This window comes from Orbicella franksi, chromosome 11 (genome assembly GCF_964199315.1).
Source record: "Orbicella franksi chromosome 11, jaOrbFran1.1, whole genome shotgun sequence".
Taxonomy (NCBI): Eukaryota; Metazoa; Cnidaria; class Anthozoa; order Scleractinia; family Merulinidae; genus Orbicella; species Orbicella franksi.
The window spans coordinates 16,942,475-16,951,379 of record NC_138155.1 but is presented as its reverse complement, the minus strand read 5'-3'; positions in this window follow the sequence as shown (position 1 = coordinate 16,951,379).

The following is an 8,905-nucleotide window of genomic DNA, read 5'->3' as shown; positions in this document are numbered from 1 at the left end:
CAAACTGTCGCTGCTTCTGCTGATGCATCTCATGTTGGAAAATATTTGTTTGTTCACCGTGTCCCTGTAGTTGCTTCATAAAAAGTAGTTCATTTTGGATATGTTGTTCCATCATGTCTTCTCTTTTTTGCCCCTTGAATTGTCTTACAACTTCACCCTTTTCTCTCAACCAATCCATAGCCTCTCCACATGATCTTCGTCTTTTGGTTTCTTTCTTCCCCTCATCCTTTTCCGTCTCTTGATGTCTCTTCCTGGTCTGGCTCAAATTCCACGATCATTGTATATCTGACTGATTTTCCTCACTAGCATAAAATGTAGAGAACTGCTCGCCACATGTTTCATTTCATTTATTTATTTATTTATTTTTTATTTATATATTTATTTAGTTCGTTAGTTATTTATCGCTACTCCCGCTCCCCTTTTCAATTGGTGTTAAGTTTAGCCAAGGCTACACTCGTCTGAATTTTAGTTTATATAATCCTCTCTGTAACTGATTACTTACATACCTCACAGTCCTGGCAGAGCGCCGCACAATCCTTGTAGACACTCATAAATCGCTTGGTTCAGCGGCATTACTTTGTAGGAAACTCAACTCGCAGAACACAGAGTTTATGTCTTCCTTGTCGTCGTAAGAGTCACGTTATAAGCACCAGTCCTAAGTTTAAGGTTTATTTTCTCTCCTCTATGATTTAGCTTGCCGCACTTAGAAAGTTATTAACAATTTTTTTAGCGGTTTTCAAGAGTCAGAAACTGCCTGCCCCGTGAAACATTGCTTGCAACTGCCTGCCTTGTGAAACATTGCTAGCAACTGCCTGCCTTGTGAAACACTGCTTGCAACTGCCTGCCCTGAGAAATATTGTTTGCAACTGCCTTTCCTGTGACACATTTCTTGCAACTGCCTGCCTTGTGAAATATTGCTTGCAACTGCCTGTCTTGTAAAACATTGCTTGCAACTGCCTGCCTTGTGAATCATTGCTTGCAACTGCCTGTCTTGTGAAACATTGCTTGCAACAGCCTGCCCTTTGAAACATTGCTTGCAATTGCCTGCCCTGTAAAACATTGCTTGCAGCTGCCTTTCCTGTGACACATTCCTTGCAACTGCCTGCCCTGCGAAACATTGTTTGGAATTGCCTTCCCTGCGAAACATTGCTTTCAACTGGTTACCCTGTGAAACATTGCTTCCAACTGCCTGCGCTGTGAAACATCGCTTGCAACTGCTTGCCTAGCTTTGCCTCGAGAAACATTGCTTGCAACTACTTGCCTTGTGAAACATTGCTTGCAACTGCCTGGCCTGTGATGCATTGCTCTCAACTGCGTGCTCTGGGAAACATGGCTCGCCACTGCCTGCTCTGTAAAACATGGGTTGCCACTGCCTGCTCTGTGAAACATGGGTTGCTACTGCCTGCTCTGTGAAACATGGGTTGCCACTGCCTGCTCTGTGAAACATGGATTGCCACTGCCTGCTCTGTGAAACATGACTCGCCACTGCCTGCTCTATGAAACATGGGTCGCCACTGCCTACTCTGTGAATCATTGCCTGCAACTGCCTGCAATTTGAAACATGGCTTTCCACGGCCTTCTCTGTGAAACATGGATTGCCACAGCCTGCTCTGTGAAACATGGCTTGCGACTGCCTGCTCTGTTGAGACGTGGCATGCAACGGCCCGCTCTTAAATTTTGCAAAACATTGTTTTAGCTAGCGAAAATGCGCCGGAGGTTAATTGAGGCAATATGTACATAAAACAGTTTTCCTTCTTTAGTGGTAAATCGACAGGCTGGAATTGAAAACCGAGTAATACTTCAATACGCTGGATATATATAAATATATTTCGTCTGACCTGTGTAAAGCTTAGAATAGGACATGGTGAACTTCAAAAGTGTATGTATTTGCCCGCCTTTCTGTCGCTTCAGTTGACATCGAAAAACATAGGCACGCAAGGCGTGCAAGAGTTATTTTTTTGTGTGAAGTGTCGGAGATAGGAGCATTCATGGAGCTGTTCACAGTAATGATTTGGTTAATTTGACAAGTTTTTTTGGTTACGATGTACAGCAAGAAAGAAACTGGGAATTTTTGATGTACATGCGATGTTACATCGGTCATGGTAAGATAGCTAAATAGTAAGCCATAAAATGTTTGACTGAACAAACTACAGTAATCTGACACGTCTCCAGATTAATGTAGATACCATCTTATTTTCTAACAGGCAATTTGATTCGTTCTTTGATACAGCCCACACTGTGATTGGTGCGACACGCGCACATGCATAACTCCCTCACTCACCGATCACATAGCCCTTCCAACCCCCATGAGAAATTTTTGCTCAAAAATATTCAAGTTAATTAAGAGACCTTTTCGCATTTTATACGAGTCGAAAGTTTACCCTTGTTAGTGCAGAGTGCACTATTGGGATGGTTTGGGGGGCTGCTGTTCGCTAAGACATTGACACAATAAGGTGTAAACTTTAGTGTTTGTTTAATTAATTAATTTGCGTTAGTTACAAGTAAAACTAGTAAATTTGTGACAAACGAAACTTGTTATCATTGCGGCAGACTCCGTGGCACTTACTGAAACCGCCATTTAATTTTATCAGTCGACGAGGTGACTCGCTCACCGATGTGGGATATAATTTCGGTCAAGTAAAGATCTCTTCCTTCAATACTTCTTGTTGAAACGTTCCTCAGGTGTGTTACTAGATAGCATTGTGTATTAGTTTGATGTGGTTTTATTGTTAACACCAAAGCTGGCAACAGAATAAGAACGCACTATTCTGTGACTCGACGTGACTCTTTGATAATTAGATTAGTTCTTGTTTATCAGTGAAATGAAAATTTGCGTTTTGAATAAAACAAAATCGTTCCTCTTCGACTTTTCAGCAGATATTTAACTTTTATATTCTATTTATCTCCAGCAGTGAATAAAAAAATAGACATCTTTCTTATATTTTCGTGGAAACAAAGGTATCTTGTTGCTCACATTGGCGAGGAAAACAGAAGTATCAAATTACAAACGTTGGCGTGAAAAGTAAAATTGTCACATTTGCTACAAAATGAACGAAACTCGACATAAAATACCACGATAAATTTAAAACCGTCTTGACAAACGGTAATTGTAAGGTATCTTTGGGCCTTGAAAGAAAACACAAACATGAAACATACACAAGATTATAAGATTATCTAAGATTATAACTTATCAAGTTTTTGTCCGCTCGTATTCTGCAAAGGAGAAAAGGCCTAGTTGACTACCATGGGAGAGAACGACATGGGTGAGGACCTGTGTGACTACTGTATCAGAGCCGTAAATCACACTCTGCACTGTCTGAGATTGTCTCACTAGTTACACAACACAACACTACTTCACCGAACATAGAAAGATCTTAAGGTCTCTTAAGATATCCGACACTCTGAGTAGAGTTTGAAAGTTCCTCGTTACCATGGTAGTTGGCGAACTCCGAAACAGAGGAGCAGGATATGGTTTTGGAATATTTGGTTTGCGAGTTTAAATCTCAAGGAGACAAATTTTTGTGTGACTGGCTCGAAGAAAAGTTAAAAAAGGAAATATTTAATGTACTATAACGAAAAAAAAATTATTGGAAGGTTAACTTCATATGCACTGTACTGTTCAGACTCAAACGCTGCTTTGATCTAGATCAGTATGTGATTAAACCATTAAAACTGAAAGTATTTCGTCAGACATTTTCTTGATATTGTTCACTGTCCGCTTACAGGAGGTTATTTTAGCGGCGTTCAGACAAACATATTATGTGATTCTTTCAATATACAGAACGGCAAAAATTACGCCATGTTCTCAATATATGAATACTACTTTCATATGCAAAATAACATTAACATATATAGACGCTCTTTCTCGCCGATGTTCAGCGGCGAGGTAATTCTGTCTGTATAATAAAGGAGCCAAAATCTCGCCGATGTTCAGCGGCGAGGTAATTCTGTCTATACAACTCAAATAGGTGTCCGTGTCCGCGTAAGAGAGATGTCCGCTTACGGAAGGTTAAAAATGTAGTGTTGGAGAGGTGAAATCGCCGGGACCGCAGTTTGGTGTCCGCTAAAGTTGGGTGTCCGCCAATGGCACGGGAGGTGTCCGTTAGCGCAGGTCCGACTGTAGTTGTGTTATTTTGAACAAAATATGCTGTTCCTCGTCAAATTAAACCCGGAATTCTCAAGTTAATTACTTACAAGAGGCCAAAGCAACTTTGGTATTGTCTTTATTTCTGATAACTGCGAAGAATCAAAGTGCTCTATGAGCAAACATGTCGATTTCCTAGACGACGATTGACATAGGTGGCTTACAGGTTATTCTAGTTATACGAAAAACCATATTGACTTCTATGGAGGGCCGTTCTGGTCAAAATTGTAGTAATAAAATTGCCTCACAAGTCAGTTTTTTCAGTCACTGTTTTACTTTTTATGAGGTTGTGTATTTTCATCGGCGGTACAAATTTTTTTGGGGGTGGTTGCTTATTTTTTTTGTTAGTCTGGTTAAATTTTTTGAAGGTTCTACGAATGATTTTTTTCACTCGTGCTGCAAATTATTTTGACTGGTACTGGGAATTATTGAGTTATTTTTTTGTAAAATAAAAACCTCTTAGTCGGCGCGTCGGGTATGTCATGGACGGGTCAATGGATGAGTGAGTGAGTGAGTGAGTGAGTGAGTATAGTATAGTATAGTATAGTATAGTATAGTATAGTATAGTATAGTATAGTATAGTATAGTATAGTATAGTATAGTATAGTATAGTATAGTATAGTATAGTATATCTTTATTGCGCCTTACTCTCCAAAGGGAGATATTGGTCTTTTTACAATAAAGGTTTAACATTAACTAGTACAATAAGAAATAACATTCACTTGATTCTTTTATAATTCAAATAAAATTAAATAAAAATTATAATGCTCATTTCGTTTGTAAGTTGAGAATCTCTTTTCTTTTTTAAACATTAAGTTGATATATTTACCTATTATTTTTGATGTAACTCTATTGTCAGCTCTAAGTAAGTACTTAGTTCTCTCGTTATCGCTCAGGTTTGCGTAAAGTGCATCTTTGTTTGAAATGTGAGAATGGAGCTCAACTCTTATGGTAGCGTACCCCTGGCAATACATCAAGAAATGCTGTTCGTGTTCTACGCAATTTTCTTTGCATACTAAGCATGTTCTTTCCCCTACTGGGATTGATGCTCCTTCATTTTCATTTTTTCCAGTTTGTATTCGTAATGCGTGACATCCTAACCTAAGCCTTGTCAGGCTAATTCTGTGTGCTGAGTTTGTAACCGTTTTCAGGTAAGTGAGTGAGTGAGTGAGTGAGTGAGAGATCTTTGTATGTCACACCAATCAGGTTGGATCTACTATAAACAGCCAATCAAATTTCATGTTGTAAAGGTAAATGGTATGTGAGAAGATTTGATCCCGATAGAGTTCAGAGCGGCCATATTTATTTTTCTATAAAAGAGAGTATTCATATATTGGGTTTACTTCGACATTTTCTGTGGGTTAGGCTGAGGATTTTAGTAACGAACGAGATGAGCCTTGGGGTTTGAAACAGTCCCTGAGTTAGTAGTATGCAAATGGAAAGAGATATTTTCATTTTTAGTTACAAAGGTAACTTGATACTTTTGTTTTTCACAAGGAGTAAATTCAATTAGAGGTCACGAATCGTCGGTTCTAGTTCTTAGGACATGTTTTAGAAGAGACGAGACTATTTAGATTTGAAAGAATTCTAATGTTTACAATAGTAAGTGCAGGTAACGATTGTTTTGTTCTTGTTGCATGCAAATATAACGAGATAGTTTTATTTTTTAGTTACAAAGGGTAATTTGACACTCTTGTTTTTCACAAGGGAGTAAATTCAGTTAGAGCTGACGAATCGTCAGCACTCTTTCCCACGAGATGTTTGCTATCTTTAGTTATAAATGGTAACTTAACACTTTTGTTTTTTATATGGGTGTAAATTCAATTAGAGCTAACAAGTTATCGGCTATCGTTTCCAGGATATTAAACAAAAAAGAAGCTTTCATTTCTGGACGGCTTTTACGTCTCTGCAGTAGCAGTTTAATAGTTTTATTTGATGACATTCATTAGACTTCTGGCTATACTTGTTATAACAGCAGTCTGTTTTTTTTCTTTTTTTTAAAGAAAGAATAACTTTTCGTGCGTAATACATGAAGTAAAAGAACTGGCAAACCTCCACTACATGAGCTGCATTGCTCCAGTGGATTTACTCATTCTCAATTGAGCCACTCTACCTTGTAAAGTTCTCGTCGCCTTGCCCAACACGTTTTACTTCCCGCCTGAAAACGAAAGCGTAGTCTGCTTCGCGCGACTCAGCGCCGTTAGATCGAAAGCGAAGGGGTTGCTAATAAGATCGAAGCGACTCTGCTCGCAGGGTAGCTACAAAAAATCTTCAGAGAAATCGAGGTTTTCCATAATGAATTACAAACGCACAACATCTAAACCATTCGGGATGCAATTTGAGGTCGATTATGCCAAACAGCAAGGTCGCGTAACGTCAAAAACCTTGTTCTTATCGGTTCCAAGCTTGAAATAAGTACATGTAGCTACTTGTGGATGTCCTTCTTCAATAAAAAGGTTGAACAAGAAAAGGAAAAAACAAGTGGCTTAAAAAAACAAACGGAAAAAAGCCGACCAATCCCGGAATCTAACTCAGGGCCACTATATTGGAACGTGGGTGCTAACCATAGTAACATGTAAGAAACCTTTCTTCAAGGGTGAAAGATACAAAGTACTTTAGGTGAACAGAGGAGTCCTATTTGACCTCTTTTCCAGTTAAATTCGTCGTACAATTGAAGCGCGAATAAATTTTTTGCTGATTCAAATGACCTCAAAAACAAACTGTAGTATCCTAAACCGCAAACTTCTCGGAACCCGACGTTTAGTGTAGCTAGTACACAGGGAACAGAGGAGTCCTATTTGACCTTTTTCCAGTTAAATTTACCGTACAATTTTAGCACGAATCTATTTTTTGTTGATTCAAATGACCTCGAAATCAAAATGTGCACATGCGATCGTGCTGGGATGATTAAATCTACTACAAATGGACACATAAAGCTTTTCGCGAGACCTGTTGTGCCTGTGACTTTGCGATATGATAGCTCATCAGCCTATTCAAGTGTCAAAGTGTATCACCTTGAACAAGCCCGAAACCTTTTGTTTGCGGTCAAAACTTTGGGGCTCGGATCGCAGTTCAGTTCGTGAAGTCCTATCTACTTCTCTTCGCTCCCGCTATGCGGGATTCGTCTTCCAATGCGACTTATGTGAGTTTTTCCTCAAGACTGAGCAGGATTTTCTCGCGGTGGATTCCACGCCCGTGGTTGAAACTTATAAGGTCTCATAATCTGGCGTAATCATAAACCTTTTAGAGGCTCGCAAGACCGCGCTGCTCTTAATTCGAAAGTTAATTTCAGGAACTCAACCCTCCAGTAGTAGTACCAGCGATATGCAGAGAGGATTGCCTCTTGTCAACCTTTACGAAACTTCAAACTGCGTAACGGAAATTTACAACAGCAGCTGCCAGCAACGTCATCTCTGTCATCTAAAACGTTCCTAATACGTATTACAAAAGCCAACATTTGGTCTTATTTAGAGTTAACTGTTAATTTAAGATTAGAATTGTAACAGCGATGTTAAATGAACTATACCTAGAAAGCAAACTAAACAAGTTTCCATTTTTAGTGCAACAATCGCAGCTAGACCTAGTAATGTAAAACGATGCACGTGCCTGCAATATTGACTAATAGCCGACTAATAGAGTGATTTGTGGAGCTTTATCTACCGCTCAGCGGAGTGACTCCAAAAATTTCACAGAGGATGGAAGGACATCATTTGCATATCATTTTTTTTTTTTTTTCAGAAAACGGAGATGACTGCGTTTTTCTTATTATTTCTTCGAGTGCATCCTCTAAAAGACAAAAGATACTTTGACGGCTAAAAACAGGGGCGTGGTGTCCTGAACACCTTTTTTTTTACTATTTGCATACAATACTAACATTACTTACACTACTAAGACTTCTTACAATACTAACATTACCTACAATACTTACATTACTTACAATACTAATATCACCTACGCCACTACTGACATTACTTACAATACGACCGTTACTTACACTACGATCACACACAGCAACTACTACAGATGCTCTGCCTACACAACTGATAATACAAATCTTGCTCTACATTGTACTCTAATTACACAATTACTTTTTGTGTTAACAAGATACTTTATATAAAATTACAATACAGGTACTTGAATTATCATGAATGTACATATAAATTTACATAATTTACAAGCAGCACTTACTCCTTTACAAAAAAAAATTGGATTGTTATTCAAAACTAGGTTCCATTTTGCCTGAAAATGTTTTAAGCTTAAGATGCTTTGAGAGGCTATAAGCTTTTCAATTTCATATTTTCTTTTGACCGCATCTTCGAAAGGCAAAAAGAGAGGGATTTGTTTATTTTTGCGTCAATTCCATAAATAAATTTTACCTAAAATGATAAAGTAGTCGAGCAGGTTAGATCTCTGATCTAATATTCCTAATATAATGTTAATATATTCCAGTTTTATTTGCTCCCTGGTTACTGTCAACCAAAAGTTTTCAAATTTAGTCCAAAATTCTGTTGAGAAGGGGCATCGATAAAAGAAATGTTCTACTGTTTCTCGAGAGGTTTGACAAAACGCACAAAGATCACTTTGAATCCTTCCGATTTTTGCTAATCGGGTATTCAAAAACAAAATGTCGTTTAAAATTTTGCACTGAAAACATTGTACAAATGTTTCAAGAGCAACTGATTTTGCCAGTACAAACGCTTTTCGAGTCTCTTCTTCACTTAGGTTAAAATCTGACATTAGTTTAGAGAACCCTCGTGAATG